Consider the following 25,426-nt stretch of genomic DNA (forward strand, 5'->3'; position numbering starts at 1 on the left):
AAAAGGTTCACCCAAGTATGTGTCTGTGGCATGTATGTATCCGGTGGTAATACTGGATAACAGAGTGCTTTGGGCCACAGCCAAGACTCATGACATAGCTATGCTCAAGAATCATTATACTAGGAGAATCAATAACACTATCTGAGTTCTGAGTTCCTATAGATGCCAATCATTCTGAACTTCAAAGGATAGAGTGAGGTGCCAAAACTGTTCGGAAGCAAAAAGCTACTAGTCCCGCTCATCTAATTGGAGCTGAGTTTCCTTGATATTTTGGAGTCTATAGTATATTCTCTTCTTTTTATCCTATTTTGATTTTCAGTTGCTTGGGGACAAGCAACAATTTAAGTTTGGTGTTGTGATGAGCGGATAATTTGTACGCTTTTTGGCATTGTTTTTAGTATGTTTTTAGTATAATTTAATTAGTTTTTAGTATATTTTTAGTAGTTTTTAGTTAAAATTCACTTTTCTGGACTTTACTATGAGTTTGGGTGTTTTTCTGTGATTTCAGGTATTTTCTGGCTGAAATTGAGGGACCTGAGCAAAAATCTGATTCAGAGATTGAAAAGGACTGCAGATGCTGTTGGATTCTGACCTCCCTGCACTCGAGGTGGATTTTCTGGAGCTACAGAAGCCCAATTGGCGCGCTCTCAACGGCGTTGGAAAGTAGACATCCTGGGATTTCCAGCAATATATGATAGTTCATACTTTGCCCGAGATTTGATGGCCCAAACTGACGTTGCAAATCAGCTTCAAAATTCCCAGCGTTTAACGCTGGAACTGGCATAAAAATTGGAGTTAAACGCCCAAACTGGCATGAAAGCTGGCGTTTAACTCCAGAAAAAGTCTCTACACATGAAAGCTTCAATGCTCAGCCCAAGCACACACTAAGTGGACCCAGAAGTGGATTTTTATGTCATTTACTCATTTCTGTATACCCTAGGTTACTAGTTCACTATTAATAGGATCTTTTGACATTATATCTGTACCTCATGACACTTTACACGTTTCTTTGTGTACCTTCCACGGCATGAGTCTCTAAACCCCATGGTTGGGGGTGAGGAGCTCTGCTGTGTCTTGATGGATTAATGCAATTACTACTGTTTTTCACTCAATCATGCTTGCTTCCATTCCAAGATATTACTTGTTCTTAAACCGGATGAATGTGATGATCCGTGACACTCATCATCATTCTCAACTATGAACGTGTGCCTGACAACCACCTCCGTTCTACCTTAGATTAAGTAGATATCTCTTGGATTCTTTAATCGGAATCTTCGTGGTATAAGCTAGAACTGATGGCGGCATTCAAGAGAATCCGGAAGGTCTAACCTTGTCTGTGGTATTCTGAGTAGGATTCAATGACTGAATGACTGTGACGTGCTTCAAACTCCTGAGGGCTAGGCGTTAGTGACAGACGCAAAAGAATCACTGGATTCTATTCCAGCCCGATTGAGAACCGACAGATGGATAGCCGTGCCGTGACAGGGTGCGTTGAACATTTCCACTGAGAAGATGGGAGGTAGCCACTGACAACGGTGAAACCCTTGCATACAGCTTGCCATGGAAGGAGCCTTACGTGCTTGAAGAAGAAGACAGTAGGAAAGCAGAGATTCAGAAGACAGAGCATCTCCAAAGCCTCAACCTATTCTCCATTACTGCAAAACAAGTACTTATTTCATGTTCTTTTGCTTTTCACAATCAATCCTGATAATTTCTGATATCCTGACTAAGAGTTACAAGATAACCATAGCTTGCTTCAAGCCGACAATCTCCGTGGGATCGACCCTTACTCACGTAAGGTATTACTTGGACGACCCAGTGCACTTGCTGGTTAGTTGTGCGGGGTTGCAAAAGTGTGATTGCAATTTCGTGCACCACAAGCTCTCAAGGAGCAAAAAATGAAAGAAAGCAGAAGAGTGTTTTGGAGAATTCATATAGAGAAAAATAACACTGAATCTTGGTGCTTGCGTTATAATTCATCTTTATGTCTCTGATTCTCGTATGGTAGTTGAAACTATTGCAAGTTTGCAACTAAATCTAATTAGCTGATCTGAGTCATTGTGCTACACCTACAAAATTAGGAGAACTATAGCAGTGTGTGTTTTATAATATGAGGTAATAACTTAATGCTTATCTTGTTGCTTTTGAGAATTGGCTTTTAATTAAGGTTTAGTACTATTCATTTGATATTATTTGTTGTTGATTTGTGTTTTTACTAAAATTCTTAGAGTGTTTTCTGATGTTAAAATTTATCATATTTTGTAGGAAAATATTTCGTTGTGGCAAAGACGGTGTGAAAATGCATTGTATTCCCTGCTCATTTTTGGTGTTCGATGGCCTGTGTGTCACTTAGCATCAGTTGCAATGGCAAAAATCATTTTCAAGGGAGATGAAATATCAGTTTATACTAGAGTAAGCAATGAATTTTTTTCTGATGGAAAGAGGAGTGAACCTTAGAAAATTGCTGGTCGATGACGGTTGATACTGTTTGCCATGGTTTAATCCAAGAATGTGCAAAAAAAAATTTGGACTGTTGCCTTATATGTCTTGTCTTTTATTAATACTTGAAAAAATATGTATTTCTTGTTCTAGCTTGAACATAGGAAAAATTCATGCTTTTAATATACTTGCTTTTGGATTTTTGTCAGTTAAATTGGTTCTCTTGTTTGAGGAACTATATAAAAATTAATTTTTGTAAATAATTTTAGTTATTACTCTATCAATGGTTCTTATTACTATATGCCATATGCAAATTCTTTCATTATGTTGATCATAATTAATACTTAGTGATGAAAACTGAATTTTATATATATTTATTACTATTATTTCTGTTTTATTTTATCCATTTTTTATATTCTTAAGATAAGGTATTTTAAAAGTCAAAAAAAATAAAGAGAATGTATTTTTAGTACAATTTATATATAAAAAAGAAAAAGAATGATAGCGACAAAATAAAAAGGAGTATAGGAGTATATTTCATGTTGTAGAATCATTAAATAGGAATTATAGGAATATCTTTCCTTGAATATTTATAATTTCACCGAATTTTCAATTAGGTCCTTATACTTTTTTTCTTTTCAATTAGGTCCCTAGGGGTATACAAGTAATTTCACAATTCACTAATATTTTTTTTTACGTTTAACGTTAAAAAGGACTAAATTGAAAAAAAAATAATATATAGGGATCCAATTGAAAAAGAAAAAAAAATATAGAGACCTAATTGAAATTTTAGTAAAACTATATAGACCTGCAGAGTAATTAAACCTTTTAATTTGTATTTTAATTATTTTCACTTTTAAAAATTGTAATTTTTAGTTTCTTAACCCTCTTCGCCCTTAACTAACTGTCTCACTCGTAGTGCCAAACAAACTTAAACCGGTACTACCAGTTAATTTACCAATACGAATTTTTATACATTTTTCGAAATACAATACATGTTTTCACTTGAAAAAATTTTTGGAATCCAAATATCATCGTTAAATTAATAAATTATGAATTCTTGATTCTCCAACCCTTTGATCCATATTTAATTAATTACTTATTTTAATTACTTATTTTAATTACCATTTAACTGGGATTTCACAGCAGCTAATTGTTATACTGTGCCATATCAGTTTTTCGGTTGTCGACTCATGCCTAAATTTGAGTCAAGGATCTGTATATAGCCCAAAATTTAATCTGGAGGTTCAAATGAGTAGAATTAGAGTCTCAAGAATCAAATTAATACACGGCGCAAATCTCGAAGACTACTTTAAAATCTTAGTCGTTATAAAAATGAATACCAAATTAATTAGTGGGTAAAAACCAAGGAATGAAATTGATTGCTATTTCCAAACTAATACATCTAGACTCATAAAAAAACTTCCTTGACAAATTCTTCTTGCTTATGGATACATGCACCCAAAACCAGTCCCCCTCACCTCCTTCTTTACATAAAACAATCATGGTTTTCCAAGAAGTGAAGGCCTATAAAAGACATGGCTTTGTGCAATCTCAATGCGGTCACGGGGATCATTAAGATTCTCATCCCTCAGAGCCTGGAGAATAGCTTGTGATGATTGTTCCCTGAGAAATGCAACAGGAACAAAAATTATAAAGAATTAGCCTTCTACTAAGAGCTAATTCTGTTAATAAAATATATAATATAAAAATAACTTTGAAAAAAAAATTAACAAAATATATGTTTTGCATCATTAAATGTTTCGAAGAATCAAATTACATGTTTTTGACAAGTTAGAGCATAATTACACGAGTCAGAGTTTTAAAAAATTAATTGTAAATTTTATGATGAGAATTATAATACAATATTTAGAACATTACTACTTTGGTAGTAGTATAAATATACATGCATTGACGTATTTTATAGGGTATCACAAATTGCCACATAAAATCTGAATTAATAGTAAGACTAAACCAAATAAGATAATATTGTAAAATCAGATAAAATTATACCTTGATATCAATATCTTATATAATGTCTTGAGGATTGGGCAGAGCTCAACAGGGGCAACAGGTTTGTTTTCTTCAGGGTGCAACACATTCAAGCTTGATTGGCTCAGAAGTTCAAAGAATGCCTTCACTGCAGACACACCCTAGAAATATAATATGCAAAATAAGTCACTATGCATAATCTAGTGCAAAAATTTAAATAGTATGCATGAAGTAATTGCTTAAACCTAAAATTAAAAGATAAAAAATAAATAATAAATAAATAACAAAGAACATGGCTCTATATCACTTGTTAGTTGGTATAGCTATTGGTTTCAATTTTACTTGTTCTAATTAAATTTGTTTTTCACTTTGTACCTATTGGTTCATAACTTCATATAAAGCGGGAGTGCTGATCCATAACCAATAATCTTAAAATGTTCTTGCAAGTTTTGATATTTCTCAACAGCATAAATGATTTTGAAATCACTTTTTTTTTTCTTCCCACGATATTCCTCCAGTTAGGTAGATCAAGGACAATCTGTTGCAGATCTGACCTTCATTTAAGAATTTGTCATTGACCAATAGATTGCTGCATACAAATGACAGGATTTAAATTGCTAACATTTTTTAAACCAAACGAGTGAGTTAACCACTTGATCATCCTGTATTTCCATTTGTGAGGAAGCTTTAAATAAACCTATATTTCACCTAAGAATAAATAAATAAAGCCAACAACCTACTCCTACAGTAGGACCAGCTCTTGCTATGCAATGCTAAAAGCATTCTTCATGAGGAAGTAGCACATTCTGTTGCATATATAAGACAACTCACAAAATTCCAAAGATGCAAGATTTGGCAAAAGCAAAGGCGTGTGGTTTGCCAAATGTTTTCAACTTCTTAGGAATCTTTTCTTGGAAATTCATGAAAAAAAAAGCTATGTAGATAAAAATTAGCCAACAAATCGGTTATTATGTATTTATGGATAAATATGTGTTGTATTTAATTCATCTTTGATATGTATTTTATATTTTAATATATATTCTATACGAATGGCTGATTTAGGAGTTGATTTTTAGTGTACACGAACATTGTTGTTCTTGAAAACATTATGTAAACTAGGTAGGCACCCTCTCTTGACAGAAACTTCAAGCTATACCTGAATCATTCCTTTTAATGCTGTCACCCATGTCTGGGCTTAATGCGCCCTTAGCAAGCATCTGGCCATACCATGCATTACGCCCTTTTAACAAAGTCACGTAAGTGTCAGCCAATAATGGCCCTGCGAGTTTCTCAGGTTCTTCAGCCAACAGATGAGTGATAAATATCATCTCCGACGTGCAATGCGCAAAGTATACGGATTTACTTGTCGCACTCTCATTTGTAAGGGCAGCTACCATTCCTGAAAAGAGGGAAAGAAGAAGAAAAACCACACATATATTGTAAATCAGAAACCAAATAATGTTAACTTAAGAAAGTGATATTATTTGCCATTTTCCCACCAACAATAATGCCAAAGAGTAACTAAAACACTAGATACAGATCCAGTATTGCAAGATATGTTGAATACTATTATGAATGTGATGGTCTGGACGCTGGACCCTTGACACTGATAGAGTCAAAAGCTCAGTTTTCATACAAGAGGCTACAATAAAACCAGTAATTAGCAAACAAACTCTAACTAATATAGTAATATCCTTTTGGAATATGTTTGGAACCTTTACCACATGTGCCAATTCTCATTGTCTCATTTGTTTTATTTATTCTTTCAACAACCGTTCACAAGTGCTTTGTTAATTAGTTTTGCTATCAAGTTGGATAAGGAATTTGTTAACTTATATCAGTTACCAAATGAGAAATAATAGTGTTAAGGCATTATATATCATCTTAATTACACTAAAACGAGAGAAGGAAGAAGAGAATGACGTATTGATATCAGAAAAGATGCTAATTTCACTGTCAACTATATTATGTGCACACCAAAAACCACTATTAAGTTGACAAGGCAAAATTATAAAGCAATATTTCCCAACGCCTCTTTTAGCAAACTTGGGTATCAATTTTGTATATTTGAAATAGATAATTGGGTATACCTGCCCCAATTGCATATACATTTTTCAAGCCACCCATGACTTCATGAGTGATAAGGTCACTGTTGTCCCAGACTATAAAATGAGGTTGTCTTAGGAACTTTGCCAGAGGTTTCCTCCATTTCTCAGCACCACATATGCGAGCATTGGCATACTCCTTGTTGTAGATTTCAGATGCTATATTTGGACCCCCAAGATAAAGTATGTTCTCCATAGGCAATCCAGCTGTCATATATTGTAACTGAACAAGATTAGAGAATGTAAACTTGACAACTACAATATGCTAAATTACCGGCTTGATTTCAAAGAAAATCTAGACATCAAAATGCTGTGACCAAGCCAGAGGTTTCTCGCCTTTGATCTACAACTAAATAAGAACATGCTAAAGATAGAATTAGTGGAATCAAGAGGCTTGTGTTGAACATGGTGATCAGAAAGTGGTATTAGGCCCTATATAAATAGTGTTATGCTACATGTACTCCAAATTTCACATCTAAAACCATTTTAAACTCTCTTTTCCAATTTTTTTCCAATTTTTTTATATAAATACAAGAATAACTAACTAATTAATGACTATGTTCTATCTATTTAATTAACACAATAATATCAATATTTCTAATAGAGCAATGCTAGGGGGCCAGCAGTTTTTGTGATTGTTAGCCATCAACTAGCCATCAATCATGATTTGATGGTGTGAGATTGGTATGAGATTTCATCCAATGGCTCACCTTTCTCTGCTGGTTACATGCTGGCCCAAATTCAATAAAACTGCTGGCCCCTTAGACTTTTCCTTTCTAATAATTGACTGACATCGATCAAACGGTCAAAATAAACTTAGATATCATTTTCACATTCACTAAAATAAACTAGGTGCTTTGTCCTCCCAGTAAAACATCAAAATTTAATCCCAGAGCATTCCATACACCAAACTGCAGGTGGATGTTATAATCTTCATTTAATCATGTTCGATTAAGTGTATGAAAACACCTTTTATTTTAGAATAAACCAGTCATTATTTTTTGGATTCTTCTTTTGGAAACTAAATGTCAATATAATAATCTTCTAGTAACTAAATTAGTAGTTTAAAGTAGAAAGCAATGCAATGAGTTTAATTTTGATGCACCTACAAAATAAAAAGTAATATTTTGTTTGCTAACGTTACATTACGTAATTAAATACACATATAAATCTGTTTTGCATTATCAGTACATGAAAATTAAATTCAGCAAGCAACATAGATGAAGAAAGAAAAACCTTACTTGCTTGGCTAATCATTTTGGTTGGAGTTATAATATGCGGAAGAGGATCCAGTGCAGCCTCTATACCCTTTGAAAGAGAGATTATGACAGGCATTGTGATCCTCTCCTTCCAATACTTACTAATCTCTTCGAAAATCTCGCGTGTCTCGGTAGAAGGCAAGCCATTGACAACAATATCAGCGTCCCAAACAGCTTCCTGCAAGTTAGTTACAACTTTCAAGGGGCAAAGAGGAGTTTCAATCATGTTCAAACAGAATCCATCTTTTAGAATCTCATCTGCAAGCAAAGTCCTGTCACCAAGCCTCGCCTCCACGTACTTAAGGTACGCGCAGCGCCGGATCAACCGCCGCAAAACGTCCTCTCTCGAGTTTATTACTTCAAAAAGATGCTCCGCCGTGGCCCTGTCCACCGCCCTGCCCGGCCTTCTCCATATCCTGATCTGAACCTTCTCCCGGAATTGTCCGTACGAATCTTGAAGCAATGCCGCGAAGACACTTCCCCAGGCGCCAGCTCCGACGCTAACGATTTTCAGCGGGTCACTGTTGGATTTTCCAAGAAGGCCACGTAGCTCCTCAAGCTTCTCCTCTAAGCAATTCAAGTTCTGAACAGATCCGTTACCGTTACCGTTACTGTTACGGTTACCGTTACTGTTGGAGTGAGCATCGGTAACTATTCCGGTAATGCTTCCTACCATTCTCTAAGAAGAAGAAAGAAGGCAAGAGATGAATGAAAAAAACTACTGAACAACCGAATTACAGTAAGTTTTTCAATGAACTTCAGTAGTTGAGACTTGATATTGTTATTTTCTAATTCAGTGGAATATCATACACCTTTTACAGTGGAATATCAAACGTTTTAAACTTTGGTTCAGCTTTTCCATTCTTTGATATGTTTATAATAAACTAATGAAAACCATTAGTCACCTGGTCCACAGTTAAGTAAAAATAAAAAGAACTAAACAATATTTGGGATCTTCAGTTTCCAGAATTTCTCATTCAGAATAGAAATGTGAGTGGAGTTATTTGGGTTTCTAAGAAGGGGAGAAGATGCTAGAAGCCAAGAAGGGAAAATACAAAAACATCAAACTTCAAAACCAAATGAAACTTTGTTTTCTCCGTCTTGAGGTTGTTCATCTGCCAAACTGTAAAGACGCTGCTAGTTTTTTTATTTTTTTTTAAAAAGGAGAAAGAAACTTTTTGTGTTGGAAGCTACAAAGCTGTGTTTATTCATTTAGATGGTTGAGGAAACAAAGTAATGAAAGGTGCATGAAGTGGAGGACGATATAAACTGAAAATTTTTCAAGGTTGAAACCAAAATATGCTTGTTTACAACAATTTACCATGCCAAAGATAAAAGAGAAAAGGGTGTTTTATAAATAAATTTAGGGTGTTAAATATAAAAATTTTATAGGTTTAGCTAGCATGCACCGATAAACTTACAATGAGTAAAAAAATTTAAATAATTTTATTTAATAAATACAAAATAAATATATTAAAAATTTATATTTTTAATAATTTTTTAATTTATAAATTTAACATGTGTTCTTAAAATACAAGATAGATAAATCAAAATTTTATATCACAAGACTAACAAATTTGTTTTAATATATTTATTGTATAAAATTACTAAACTTTTCAACATAAATAATAGTGTTTTTAACAAAACCCTATTATAAAACGCTTTTAAGGTTTTGTAAATTCAATACTTCTTTATTATTTTTCTTAATTTGTGTAACTATTCAAAAGTTCAATGGAGTAATTGTTATGAAAGAAAGTCTATAAGTATAATTACTTTTCTACAACACGTATTAAATATTGTTTTAAGAATTTACCATTCTTTTTTATTTTTCCAAAATGAAATTGCAAAATACTAATGAGTAATGGGGCAGTTTGGTTAAATCTTGTTGAAGGCATTAAAGGGTTAGCTAGAAGCTCTTACCAACTTTCTTACGTGGTCATTAAATATTGGATGACTTTTGCCTGACATCTTCAATACCACTATATCCGTTGCCCGTTGGTATATTGCCGATCACGATGTCCTAGTGTGGACGGACCTTAGTCTCGTCGGATGATGATAAGAGCTCCATATTTTAGAAATTTCATTTTGAATTAATTGCTAATAGGACCGTTATAAATTTGATGTCATAACTCGGCATTATATATAATAATTTGGCATTATATACCATAACTCGACGTTATACGTTACAATCATACTTATCGGGACTACATCCTGAAATAAAAACGTCCGACTAGACAATATCTCTTATTAAAACTTAATAACTATTCTTCAATTCAGACGATCAACAGAAACGTAACCAACATTTTTTACCTCACCTATAAAGGCATCTTATCCTCAAGATATATATTGAATTCACAATATTAACTTAAACATTGGAGTGCCTTTTGTAGGTACACTCCCCCTTTGTTCATACTCTCCCAAGACGTGATATCTCTCTGGACACAAGCTCGAATCTTTCAAGTCTATAGCTCGGTGTTGAAGGAAACAACTCGACGTTGACTCTCAGATACCGAGTTACGTCCAGGTTACGTACACAAGAATAATTGGCGCCCACCATGTGGCCGAAAACATAATTCTTTTCTTGTTTATCGGCCTCACTGCTTCTCATTTGCCCATGGCTGATCTCCCTCCGCCTAAGAATGCCAAATCAAATTGCCGAGCTAACTAATGCTCGGATCAAAAACAATGATGCTTGTCAATTTCTTGTTTATCGGCCTCACTGCTTCTCATTTGCCCATGGCTGATCTCCCTCCGCCTAAGAATGCCAAATCAAATTGCCGAGCTAACTAATGCTCGGATCAAAAACAATGATGCTTGTCAAGAACGAACAGAAGAACACCAATCTGGCCCAACACACGTATCCGAAACTGCTCGGAATGAAGAAGGTCGACCTCAACAAAATGAAGAAAGTCGACCTCAACAAAATGAAGAAGCTCGGCCAGAAAATGAAAATGCTAAGCTCGACTTTTCTACTGGACCATTCACGGCCGAGGTGATGAATTTTGAGCTTCCCAAAAGGTTCACCTTACCGACTACATTAATCCCCTACGATGGGTTAGGAGATTCGAAGAAATATATCAAGAAGTTCAAATCCATAATGATAGTAAACGGTGCATCAGATAAAGTTTTATAACGTTGTTTTCCATCTTATTTAGACGGTCCTGCACTTGATTGGTTTTGCTCTTTACCTGCAGATTCTATTTCTCGTTTTCAGGAACTTGCGAAGCTTTTCGAGGAGCATTTTGCTGGCTCGACCATCTACCTGCATGATTCGGATTACCTGAACACAATCAAATAAGGTCAGATTGAAAGCGAAAGGTCAGATCGATATCAAGGAACTCTGACATGACCAGAAAGAAGATAAACCCTAGTACAAAGAAGAAGAAAAACCACGAGAGAGTAAGAAAAATTTTAAACTTACTCCCCGTTATGAATCCTATACTCAGTTCAATACCAAGCGCGACGACATCATCAAAGAGATCCTAAATTCCAAATTGATCAAACCACCACGGAAGGCCGGCAACTATCCAGATTCGAAGGGTGCAGACAACTCAAAGTAATGCACTTTTCACCAGAAGCATGGACATACTACTGACGAGTGTGTCATCGCCAAAGACCTTTTGGAGTGACTAGTTCGGCAAGGCCATCTTGATAAATACATCGGTGGCCGTATACAACGGCGTGCCCCTCCCACTGGCGACCATAACTCGCCAGGACAGCACAACCGAGACAAAGAAAGGACGAATACAAGTCATCCTGAACAACTGAGAGGAGTTATTAATTGTATTTTTGGAGGTTTTGTAGGTGGAGGCACTACAAGATTGGTATGAAAATGCTTTTATCGAGCTATGCTATCCATAGAAGGCAGTCCAATCAATCCTAAAACGCCTTCATATTTTCCTCAGATGACATTTCAAGCCTCCGACTTCAATACAACTCCAACAAATCTAGATGACCCTATTGTAATCTCCATCAAGTTAGGAGATCTTTTAGTTAAAAAATGTTGATGCTCTTTTCTATTCAACATTTCAGAAAATGAAACTAAGTAACAACATGCTACAACATTCCCCTGGAGACCTGGTCGGATTTTCAGGTGAAAGGGTCCCAATTTTGGGATCAGTGTGGTTGCAAACCACACTCGGTGAGAGTCCTTTATCAAAAACTTCAAATGTTCAATACTTAGTTGTAGACTGTTTTAGCCCTTATAATTTGATCCTTGTCCGACCTTTCTTGAATGAGTTCGGCGCTATAGTATCCACAATTAATCTCTGTGTTAAGTTTCATGTGCAGGTGACGAGCGGATAAATGTCGGTCAAGAATTACCAAAAGTATTTTTCCAAATTAACGTCGCAAGTATAGTCTTAACCGACAAGATTTTTGCTAGCAGAGTTAAAATGAGTGTCACAAATAAAATCAAATATCGGGAGTAGAATCCCGGGTCGTTTTTCCTAGGAGTTGACACAAGATGCAAATTATTGGTTAGGATTTTCTGGAGCTTTTTGGAGTTGAGAACAAGAAAAATAAATAACTAGAAATTAGAGCAATAGATAACTAGCAGGAGTTGGTAATTAATCAATATAAAAGGCCTTGGTTCGGGGTGAGAATAGAAATTTCTATCCTTATTATCTTCCCCAAGTGTGATGGTAAAGGCTCATTGCTCTCACTTAGTTATCCTTTAACAAGTGAAGGAAAGTCAAGTGAACACCACTAACTTTAGCTCACAAGTCCTAGTCACTTCGTAGGGAAGAACAAAAGTTGGTGAGGTTCAAGCTAATTAGCAACCTTCAATTACCAATCAACACTTGGTTATGACAATTAAAGAGGCTCCAATTACTCAACCCCAAACGAAGCAAGAAAATCTACTCCATTATCATGGATGATATTTCCTCAAACACTTGGTGAACAAAGATAAAAGACATGATAACAACTAGAAAAATAACTCAATTCAAATTACTACTAACAATAATCAACAATAGCAAAACAAGCAATATCAATGGATATGAAAATAACTCAATGCATTAACAAAATTCAAAGGTAACAAGTTCCAAACATCCGGGGCTTCGAAAAGATATGCAATTTGCCATAGTGGCCGTACAGTTAGGCGACGCGCACGCGTGCATCTGCGAAATTTCAGACGTGCCAGCAATTTCTGGGCTGTTTCTGACCCAGTTTCAAGCCCGAAAAACACAGATTAGAGGATGCAGAGTGAAGGAATCAAGATACACTTCTCATTCACATAATTTTAGGTTTTAGATGTAATTTCTAGAGAGAGAGAGGCTCTCTCCTCTCTCTATGTTTTAGGATTTAGGACTTCTAGGTTTATTTTTTTCCAATTCCAGGTTCAATGTTCTTTTAATTTAGTGTTCTTCTACTTTTATTTATTCTATTACTTTAGTTTATCTTCTTCTATTATTAATTTGTTAATGCAAAGAATAATTTTCCATTTAATTTCATTATCTGTTTGCTTACTTCCAATTAATTTGATTATTATGTCTTCTTTCTACTCCTTTTACATGATTGTAAAATTGGCATCCATGTCAATGGAGTAGGCTTCCAACTTGACTTTGGTGTTATATTAATATTTGGAGACCCTTGAGTTGGAAGACTCAAGAGTTAAAAAATAATTGAAAATTGTTGGCTAGCTCTCTAGTTGCTAACGCTAATCCTTCCCAAGAAAGAGGATTGGGACTTGTGAGTAGAAGTAGGCTCTCAACTTGACTTTTCTTCATTCGTTAAGGGACAACTAAGTAGAAACAACAGCCTATTATTATTAATATTGGAAAATCCAACAAGGATAGAACTTCCGATTAATCTTTTCCTAGCCAAGGCTTTTCATTTCAATTGCATAAAACCTGTTGTTAATTTTCATTGCTTCAATTTATAATCATTTATGTGCCCATTGCCCAAACCCCAAATTTCCCAGAAAACTCATAACCAATAATAAATACACCTCCTTGCAATTCCTTGAGAGATGACCCGATGTTTGAATACTTCGGTTATTATTTGTAAGGTTTGTTACTTGTGACAAACAATCTTTTGTACGAAAGGATTCTTGTTGGTTTAGAAACTATACTTTCAACGAGAATTTATTTGTGAAATTCTAAACCGTCAAAAGTCCGTTCATCAAAATGGCCCCGTTGCCGGGGAATTACAAACGTATGCCTTATTATTGGTTATTGTAAATATTTGCTTTTTTACCTGTTATTAGTTTTTATTAGTTTTAGGACTTAGTTGTCTATTTTTATTAGTTTTTGTTTTTCTTTTCTACTATGAATTCTTACCCCTTTGGGTATGAGCGTGGTTATAATTATGTTGCAGGAAGAGGAGATTATAATGACAACATGCATCATGGTTGGAACAATCAAAGATGGGAGGAGCCACAAGGATTTGACCAACCCTCTTAGCAACAACCCCCTCCAACGTACTACAAGCAACAACTATTTTACGATGCATACCAAGACAATAGTTACTGTGGACCTCCTTGTGACAACCAACCTCCACCAAATTACTATGGTCAAGAGCCATTCCAGGGTGAGTACCAAGACGATAGATATGGTGGATCCCCTTGTAGTTACCAACAAGCACTAAGATATGCCTATGAACCCCCTCCTTAACATAATTTTGAACCACCATACTCACAAGCCCCTTACCACCAAACACCTCTAAATGAACCCTCCTATCCACCCCAACCTCCATTGGATAGCAACGCTCTTAGTGTTATTCACCAAAGAAAAAAGACCATGGAGACACACTTAACTCTACCTTAAATGGCTTGACCTCTGCTTTACAAACTCTTGTCTCACGAATTGGATCATTGAATACCCCCAACAATTAACCCTCTAGCTCTAGTGCACTTCCATTTCATATAAGCTCAAAAATTAAGAAAATCGTAACCCACGATTTTGGAGAGGACAAAATTCTATAGAATGAAATCGTAATTCATGATTTCAGGAAGGACAAAATTCTACACATTCCTAACTGCACGTTTTCAAATTGTCATTTACGATTTATATGTGCACAATTTTTATTTGACCACTTTTTTAACCTAACGTGTGTGTATATTACATACCTATTAACCAATATACTAGAATTATACCACATTTAAGATCATATAAAAAATAATTATCAAGTCACTTAGTTTCTACTATATTATATACATTATTTAGAGGATAAGTTACTTAAATAAAAAAGTTAGAATCTAAAATTGTCAAATTATAATTTTTCCAAACTAAAGGCATAATTACAATTTTTTCATATTTATTCAAACTGCTACTGCTAACAGCAAATTCAAAATCAACATAAATAACTACTATCAGTCGCAATTTACGTGAAAAGAGGCTGAAGTAGAAATCATAATATGCAGCTGTGGTTTTCGAAGAAATAATAAAACAAAGCATAAGTAGTAGTGATTTATGTGTCATACTCACCACTCTCATCAGTCTTGGAATAAGAACTTATCTCATCATCATCGTTGAGACTCATCATATTATTTTTCTGGTCATTATCAAAGTCATTGTCTACAGAATAATCAGAATCACCACTCTTCTGATCATAATCATTGTGTACAATATGCAACAACCCCGTACCAAGAACATTAATTACAGCTCTAATTTCTCCATATGCTTTTTGTCTTACCTTACTGACATGTACAAAAAGAAAGGAGCAAAGAGGATAATCACCTTCCTGAATAAGTCAATCAGAGATCAAGCTGCCACTTAAACTGTCTTTTCACGTGATTTCTTATATAAAGTAAGATCTCGTAGTGTGTGTTTGGTTTTGCAAAAATTAAATAAAAATAGTAAAATGAAATAAAATTAAAATAGAAGATAAAAAAGAATAGTTAAGAAATAAAATGAAAATGATCTTGATAAAAAAAGTGAAGAAAGATAGTTGATAAACAAAATAAAGATAACTGTGTATGTATAAAAATAAGAAGGTGAAGGGTAGTTGAGAGAATAAATTTTACAATCAACTTTTAAACGTAAGTTCGAGAGTAAAAATCATATTAAAATAAATTATCCAAACAAATTTGGTCCAAACATTCACTATTTTTGACCGTGAGTTCATGCTTCTGAACGCTAAACCAAACATATACTAAGTCTTCATTCATTAACTACATTCAAAAATCCATAATAAAGGAGACTTAACAGGGTTTTGGTCATAAAAGTTCAAGAATAAAGGAGCATTCTCCATAAGGTTAGAGTATGCAACAATATGTAAACCGCTGCTGTCTTCAACGGCTTACACTAGCCCTCGTTTTTACATAAACCGCTACTGCCTATAACGGTTTATGCTTTTTCTATTATTCCTTCAGAACTTTAGCTTCAGCCGCGGCTGATAGTAGCGGTTTATGTTAATTTTTGAATCCGCTGCTACCAGCAGCAATTTGTATAGATATAAAAAAATTGCAATTGTATCTTCAATTTATAAAAAAGTTGCAATCAGATAATTTTAGATTCTAATTATTTTATTTGAATAATTTGTCCTTATTTATATTATAATACTAATAATATTTTCTAGTGTTATTATTTTTTAAAAATTATATTATTAATTTATTTATTATGTTTTAATTTTTTATTATTTATATATTTAAAATTTACACTAATAATTATTTGTTTAGTATCATAATAAATAATATTTTTAAATTTAAATAATTTAATAATTAGTTTAGATTTATTATAAAAAATATTAATATATTTAAAAAATATTAATATAATATATTAAAAATAAATATAAGAGGGTTAGGATTTCATCTGTCAATCATTTCTAAGATATGCATTATTCATTTGTTGTTTATTCTATTATTTTTATGGCACTTACATTGTCTTTGAAGATATATCTTACATTTTTTCTGAGATTATTAGGACACCGAGTTACGGATAAACAGAAGCTCCCATGCGGATTGATCGAGTTTTGTTTTTAGCAATTTTTCTACTCTTTTATCATTTAGAATTTGTTTCTTTTAAAAGCGACAAGAGTTGTAATTATTATTATTATTATTATTATTTAAATTGTTATCGTAAAATGTAAATGATTCATGTATGTAAAATATGTGAATTATAAGTTGTGTAAATAGGAAACGGATCTTTTTCATTTTTTTAACACTTGAAAGAATAAAGTGTGATCTCTCATCTTTAATTTATGAAGCACAGATTCGTTCATGATGCCAGCGTATCCGTGTCGGATGCGAATCCGACGTCGACACGCGGTGGACACGTCAAACGAGCATATCGGCAGCGTGTTTTTTTGCAGTGCAGAAATTTTGTGAAGCGGTCACGAATCTGAACGAGTCCAATCCGATTCAGATGTTCATGAGACGAATTTTTTTACTGACTACAAATTTGCAATTGATTTTGTGATTTTATGGTTCGATTAACCGATTTTTTCTTTTTAATTTTAAAAATTAAAACAAATCAAAATTTAAAAATAAAATAATTAATAAATCAAAACCTAAATCTACTTACCGTTTGTTTTTTATGGCTTATTTATTCACTAACTTAGCGGTTCTTGGTTCTTTATATTATATTGAAAAAGAAGAAGAATAGAAGATACAGAAAATGATGGACTTGAAACTGTGGTATTTGCAGATGATGGACTTGGAAGAGAAGAAATTGATACATTTTCTGTTAGCGAGATGAAGAGTAGATTAAAGTTTTTTATTTTTTTTAATAATTACATAATTTTAAGACTTTTTTATGCAACTATATTTACTCTTATATTTACAATACGATATTTTATTAATTTAATATATTATTTAAATTTTAATTCACAAAGTATCTTAAACGTGTCGTATCTAATTTTTTATAAAAAAAATGTATCTGCATATCCGTGTCGTATCGTATCCGTATTGCGTATTGTATCGATGCTTTCTAGCTTTTAATTTTATAAATGAAACAAAAAATAAATAAAAATAATAATAAAAAATAGATTAAATACTAGATATCATCCAATTTTTTTTTTTACAAAAGGATCTATTTCTGTGTAAATATAGGTATATTTCTATAATTGAATTGAATGTCATCAAGGGAGATGAGGATCGTTGGGTAGGTTGACCCAAGGAATCACGCGTTTCGAAAAAGCATCATTCTCAGTCAAGGACTCAAAAAATTATGTTAATCACTAATTTTTTTTTTCCCTTCAAATTTTAAAAATATTTTTTTGTTTTTATATTTTAAAAATATTAAATAATTACTTTATTATTAACTTGAGTAAATATTTATATATATATATTTAACCAAATAATCATTTAATCAGTGGTATGTCATTCGATTATAAAATCGACTTTTTATGATATTCATAATAAAACATATTCTCTCAACTGATGCCGTTGCCACAAGTAGAATCAAAATTAATTTCAACAAGAAAAATATCAATAGATAAATAATATATTTTTTGTCAACTAACTTTTGAGGTAGTCCACTAATTCTATTTATATTTAAGAATTGATAATTAAGATATATATATATATATATATATATATATATATATATTCAATATAAAATTTTTAAGTTGACTATTAAATGCTAAAAGTTGAGTAAAAAAAATTCATATGGATAAAATTTAGCTAATTTTTTTTGTTAAATGCAAAAAACGAGTCACTTGGATTTAAGTAAGATATACAAAAAAAGTAACTCAATATTTACTTCTGTAGAACAATTGTCAAGCTCTTAAAGTTGTCTATCTACCACTTGATAAAATAATTCAACTTAAAAATATTATAAGTTTGAGACCTTTTGAATTTTGCGTCTTAATCTTCCTTGTGTTACAAATATGTCATTCATATTTAGAATATGAATATTGTGACTATCACTTTAGAAATTTATATGCAACATAATTATTGCATATAATATAATGAAAGTTAAAAAAAGCAAATAATAAGAATCAATAAATTGAGAATAAAATAAAATATATAAAGTGATGAAAAGAATTAAAAATTAGATTAATACCTATAATTGACTGAATTAAAAATTGTAATTGAAAACATCGAAAAGTGAAATAATAAAATTGGAAGATAGATAGAGCTATAGAGAGCTATATAAAAAAATACAAAAAATTTAAAATTTATCTTTTGATGAAGAGAAAATGACCAGTAGACAAGGAATAAAAAAAGAAGATTGAGACTTTAATATTGATAATAATTTGAAAAGAAACTAATAAGAGGATTTAAAGAAACAAGAGAATGACGGCTAAGACTTAAAAATGGAAGAAGACTAATTTGATTAGGTTAATCAATAGTGAAAATGTTAGAGAAATAAAAAATAAAAAAAATGGGTTTAGAGCTTTTACTTTTGAGCAATTGGGATTAGTTATTTGTAATGAGATCGTTTAAAATTTGAAGTGGGAATATATTAAATATAGATTTTTTTTAAAAAAAATAAAATAAAATTTCAGTGGAGGCAAGGTGCCCTCCACTTCTAAGCGTCGATCCATGCCTGATTGTTCTTCTTAAAAACTGGTGAAGCTCCCTTGCAGCAATGGCGAAGAACGACTTCAAACAATGTGCCTCCTACAACAATTCTGGAGTTTCAAACCACTCCTCTCTTTTTTCAAGGTTAGTTATCGTGATCATATTATAGGGATGTCATGATCATGAGACATGACTAACGTCTAGAAACATGGTCTTTTAACCAGTTTAACAAATTCAAATCCAAATCAAATAAGGAAGTTATAATTATTTCTAATGAATTTACGCATACTAAAATGAATAAATTACATATTATTTTAATAAAAATATAAAATAGATAAATATAATTAAATTCTGTCTGTGACATATAAAGTATATAACGTCTAAAAATTCAACAAAGAATGAAAACTTATTACAGGCCATTCCTTTTTGAAAAATAAAGATCTACATATTTAGGTAAATGTTCCTAATTTTTTTTTTTAGAAAAATAGAATGAATTTTGCAATTTAAAATTAGACAATATCTCTATAATCCATATAAGATAATATAAATAGTGTTACCAATAGTATATTTTATTAAAAAAATAATAATTTACATAAATAAGTGAAACATTAAAGAAGTTCTCAATCCCAAATTAAATCAAATAGTCTATATTTGAGTGGCTCCACCTCTAAAGGTAGACCTTATCTCTCATATGTCTATACATAATAATAGATCCAACGTGTGGCCTACACGTTAGGCTAGCAATGCCCCTATTAGCTAAGGTCTAAGGCAGATGTATCTAGATTAGCGTCATTACTATCATTAACTATGATTTTCTAATACAAGTCTCCCAAACCAATTCAAAATAGATAATTCAAATTATAGCTAACTATTTAATATTTCAAATATACAATGTCAAATAAGATCAACCAATACTTTCTCGTACAAATCATTTCAAATCATACTTTCTAAATCATAAAGGATTTTAACGTATTTTACAATTTCAGAATACCAAGTATCAGTAATTAATTTTAAAATTATAAAGTCTCATACAAATATATAGCCTCATGTGCGAATAACAAAAATAAGTTACACAAGTAAACATTTAGTTTTAATAAATTGATTTTTCATGTCAAATTAGAAGTTTTTATAGTAACTTTGATAGTAATCTCGGAAGTATAATTACAAGTTTAACGCAACTTATATCAAAATAATTATAAAGGTAAAGTCAAATAATTATAAATGTAAAATTTACTCACAAATTAGTTCTAAGGGGCCGAAGACCAACATTAAAAGACCATCAAGCTAGAGATTAGGGGTTGAAAGTTGAAATACAAATAGTTAAAAGGGCTTGAAGACAAAGTAGAGTTGACAACGTTTTGAGTAGCTCTGATAGTGACATCGGAGAGATCCAATGATGACAGCAACAACGGCGACTTCCATCCCCTTTGTTGCCTCTTCCCTTTCCTTCATTATCCGCCCTCTCTAGCTTGACAGTAGCGATAATGAATTCCTCCAATAGTGTCGTTGTCGTCGTCGCCTTAGACTTTCTCTTCTCTCCCGCGAACACTCTCTCTTTCCGATTTGCACCGCTATAATATCACGAGCGAGCTCTTTCTTCTCTAGCTTCTCTCTCTTTTGCCTAGTTTCTCTCTTCTCACTCTCACTATTTCCATCTCTCTTTATCTTTCTTTCTTTCCTTGCGCCACAAGCTTTCTCTGAATCACTCTCTTTATTAAGGTGCGGCTGCTTGTGTGTAAAGTTAGAAAGAAGAAGAATAATATTAAGGGCCCGTTTGGTGAGATTCATAGGTTATTTTTTTAATTTTTAACTTATGAAAATGTATAATATTAATGTCTGGTACAATTTTTAAAACTAAATTGCAGCTTTCTAAAAAGCTATTTTAGTGCTTATGGAGAAGTTAAAAAAATGACTTCTCAAAAATAAAAAGCTTTTTATCACCCTTTTCTTAAAATAAGTACTTTTAAAATTAAAAATTCACATACAAAACAACTTATTTATAAATTATTTTTAATATAAGCATTTATTATTTAAGCTATTTTTTCAAAAGCAACTTAATTAAATTGTTTATTCAAACTGACCTTTAATTAGATAAGGGTCCAATATTTTTTTTATAAATTTACCTTTTATTTATTTATTGGTTACTACAAGAGATCATTCTGCTAGGGCATTGGGTGTTAATGACACAATGCGTAAAATAAAGAGTCACCTTCCATTCTTTTGGCTTAGTCCAACTTTTTTAGTTTTTAATTCAATTTTTCATATAAGCAAGTGTCATCTGACCAATAAAATTACACATATGCATGCTCCTTAATCAAGTTAGCCCAACCCTAATTAAGGATTTGTTAGTTTTGGTATATGGAGGACATCATTGATGAGTATAAGTTAATTTTTTTTATATGGGCACTACTATAAAATTACTTATTACAGATAAATATTTTTGACAGATTTTATCCAACATAAATACAGATAAATTTTGCGAGAAAATTTTGTCGAAAACAAAGAAAAATAAATTAGCATAAATTACAGATTGAAAAGAGAATCTATCGATAATTCTGCCAAAAATTTTTTTTTTGTGGAAAATAATTACTGATGAAAAATTCGTCTGTATTTAAATGAACAAAAACGCTGCATTTTATTAAATTATTATTGACAAAAAATCTTCCTGTAATTTAAAATATTTCATCAGAAAATATTGATGTAAACCTAACTTAACCTGAGTGTCTCGAGCTTCATTCACACTTCACACACGAGCTTCTTCCTCACGAGCTGCTTCTTGTCTTCGTCGCATGAGCTTCTTTCGCCGTTGCCGCCATTCGTATCGCACGATCTCTCTATCATCCCTTGCGTCGCACGAGCTCCCTCCGCCACACCGCTCTCGTTGTGTCTGCTCCCTTGGTCACCATCGTTCTAGAGCTCTCTCCGTCGCTCTCGTTGCGTCTACTCCCTTCATCGCCATCGTCACAAAGATCTCTCCGCTACTGCTCCTGTCGTGTTTGCTCCCTTAGTGAATTTCAGGTATACTCTAATTTTGTGATTCTGGTAGTTAGGGCTCAATTTTTCTATCGCAATTTTAGCTTTATCAATTTTTATTTGCAGTTTCTATCTTCTTATTGCTGTTGATGCTGATTAAGATTTTTGTTCAAGAGATCTATAATCTGTTTTTGACAGTATTGGAGGAGTTGTTCATTCATTTGTATGGGTCTAGCTTTTGTTGGAATCTGGCTTTCTTTGAAATCTTTTTTTATAAGGAAGATCCACAATGTGTTGTTTTCTATTCCAGAATGCATGAGGCAAATATGACTGGTGCACGAAATTGCAATCACACTTTTGCAATCTGCACAACTAACCAGCAAGTGCACTGGGTCGTCCAAGTAATACCTTACGTGAGTAAGGGTCGAATCCCATGGAGATTGCTGGAAAGCCCTGGATGTCTACTTTCCAACCCAATTGAGAGCGCGTCAATTGGACTCCTGTAGCTCCAAAAAATCCATTCCGAGTGCAGAGAGGTCAGGATCCAACAGCATCAGTAGTCCTTTTTCAGCCTAACTCAAATTTTTGCTCAGCTCCCTCAATTTCAGCCAGAAAATACCTGAAATCACAGAAAAACACACAAACTCATAGTAAAGTCCAGAAATATGATTTTTGCCTAAAAACTAATAATATTCAACTAAAAACTAATTAAAACATGCTAAAATCTACATGAAATTACCCCCAAAAAGCATATAAAATATCCGCTCATCACAACACCAAACTTAAACTGTTGCTTGTCCTCAAGAAACTAGATAAATAAAATAGGATGAAAAGAAATTAAGAAGTAATAATATCTCAGAGTTTTTTAAATGGAGCTCAGATTCTTATTAGATGAGCGGGGCTTGTAGCTTTTTGTTTCTGAACAGTTTTGGCATCTCCCTTTATCCTTTGAAATTCAGAATGATTGGCATCCATAGGAACTCAAAATTCAGATAGTATTATTGATTCTCCTAGTGTAGTATGTTGATTCTTGAACACAGTTACTTTATGAGTCTTGGTCGTGGCCCTAAGCACTTTGTTTTCCAGTATTACCACTGGATACATAAATGCCACAGACACATGACTGGGTGAACCTTTTCAGATTGTGACTCAGCTTTGCTAAAGTCCCCAGTTAGAGGTGTCCAGAGCTCTTAAGCACACTCTTTTTGCTTTGGATCACGACTTTAACCACTCAGTCTCAAGCTTTTCACTTGCACCTGCATGCCACAAGCACATGGTTAGGGACAGCTTGATTTAGCCGCTTAGGCCTGGAACTACTTCCTTGGGCCCTCCTATCCATTGATGCTCAAAACCTTGGATCCTTTTCACCCTTGCCTTTTGGTTTTAAGGGCTATTGCCTTTTGTTCCTTTTCTTGATCCAATGATTCCTTGTAAATTTTTTTTCACTGCTTTTTCTTGCTTCAAGAATCAAATTCATGATTTTTCAGATCATCAATAATATTTTTTGTGTTCCTCATTCTTTCAGGAGCCAACATTCGTTAACTTCAGGATAAAATATGCACTATTCAAGCATTCATTCAGAGAACAAAAAGTATTGCCACCACATATAATTAATTATAAATTTTTTTATTATTAAGAACTCGAAAAATATAAATTACTTCTTTATTCTAAAAATCTACTATTTTAGTCATGTCTGATGATGATGAGAAAAATAAATTATAACATAATTGGAAATAAAACCAGAATAGATATGCTAATTACTACTACTACTACTGTATATCTTCTAAGGTAAATTCCTATAATAACACTATCACAGAGTTAAAGTTAAAATTAGAACTCAACAACCTGTGTTTTGGGAAGTGGATGTTCCTCTGATCTGTGGGGTGCTTGGTCCTTCAAGGATTAATTTCTGGCGCTTCAGCTCCCTTAAATCATGCCCTTGCTCTTCTTGTTCCCTTAGGTGCCATGATCTTGATGAGTTTTAGCTCAGTGATCATGGCAAATCACACCAAACTTAGAGGTTTGCTTGTCCTCAAGCAAAAGAAATGATAGGAGAGTGGTGCACGAATTTGTGATTTGCACAACTAACCAGCAAGTGCACTGGGTCGTCCAAGTAATACCTTACGTGAGTAAGGGTCGATCCCACGGAGATTATTGGCTTGAAGCAATCAATGTTTATTTTATTAATCTTAGTCAGGAAGCCAATAGGATTAAAAGTGAAATTACAAGATTTGATTATAAAAATAAAAGGGAATAACAGCGTTACTTGTTGTGCAGTAATGGGGAATATGTTGGAGTTTTGGAGATGCTTTGTCCTTTGACTTCAACTCTTCCTTGAAATCCTTCAATACACGCAAAGCTCCTTCCATGGCAAGCTCTATGTAGGGTGTCACCGTTGTCAATGGCTACTTCCCATCCTCTCAGTGAAAACGTTCCTATGCTCTGTCACAGCACGGCTAATCATCTGTCGGTTCTCAATCAGGTTGGAATAGAATCCATTGATTCTTTTGCGTCTGTCAATAACGCCCAGCCCTCAGGAGTTTGAAGCACGTCACAGTCATTTAATCCCGGAATCCTACTCGGAATACCACAGACAAGGTTTAGACTTTCTGGATTCTCATGAATGCTGCCATCAATCCGGCTTATACCACGAAGATTCTGATTAAGGAATCTAAGAGATATTCATTCAGTCTGATGTAGAACGGAGGTGGTTGTCAGGCACACGTTCATGGATTGAGGAAGGTGATGAGTGTCACGGATCATCACCTTCTTCATAATTAAGCGCAAATAAACATCTTAGATAAGAACAAGCGTGTTGAATGGAAAACAAAGGAATTGTATTAAATCATCGAGACGCTGCAGAGCTCCTCACCCCCAACAATGGAGTTTAGAGACTCATGCTGTCTAAAGTATGTAATTCAGATCTAAAAATGTCATGAGGTCCAAAATAATTCTCTAAAAGTTGTTTAAATAGTAAACTAGTAACCTAGGTTTACAGAATATGAGTAAACTAAGATAATTGGTGCAGAAATCCACTTCTGGGGCCCACTTGGTGTGTGCTGGGGCTGAGACTAAACCTATCCACGAGTAGAGGCTTTTCTTGGAGTTGAACTCCAAGTTATGACGTGTTTTGGGCGTTCAACTCCGGATCATGACGTGTTTCTGGCGTTTAACTCCAAACAGCAGCGTGTACTTGGCATTCAACGCCAAGTTACGTCGTCTATCTTCGCGAAAAGTATGGACTATTATAT

General features: G+C 33.4%; 1 pseudogene; it reads right to left on the reverse strand.

Annotated features, from left to right (window-relative positions):
* Window positions 1–3,615: 3,615 nt before the first annotated feature.
* LOC130969803 (probable glycerol-3-phosphate dehydrogenase [NAD(+)] 1, cytosolic) lies at window positions 3,616–9,000 on the reverse strand (annotated as a pseudogene).
* Between the last annotated feature and the right edge of the window lie 16,426 nt (window positions 9,001–25,426).

Source organism: Arachis stenosperma, chromosome 3, assembly GCF_014773155.1.
Source record: "Arachis stenosperma cultivar V10309 chromosome 3, arast.V10309.gnm1.PFL2, whole genome shotgun sequence".
Taxonomy (NCBI): Eukaryota; Viridiplantae; Streptophyta; class Magnoliopsida; order Fabales; family Fabaceae; genus Arachis; species Arachis stenosperma.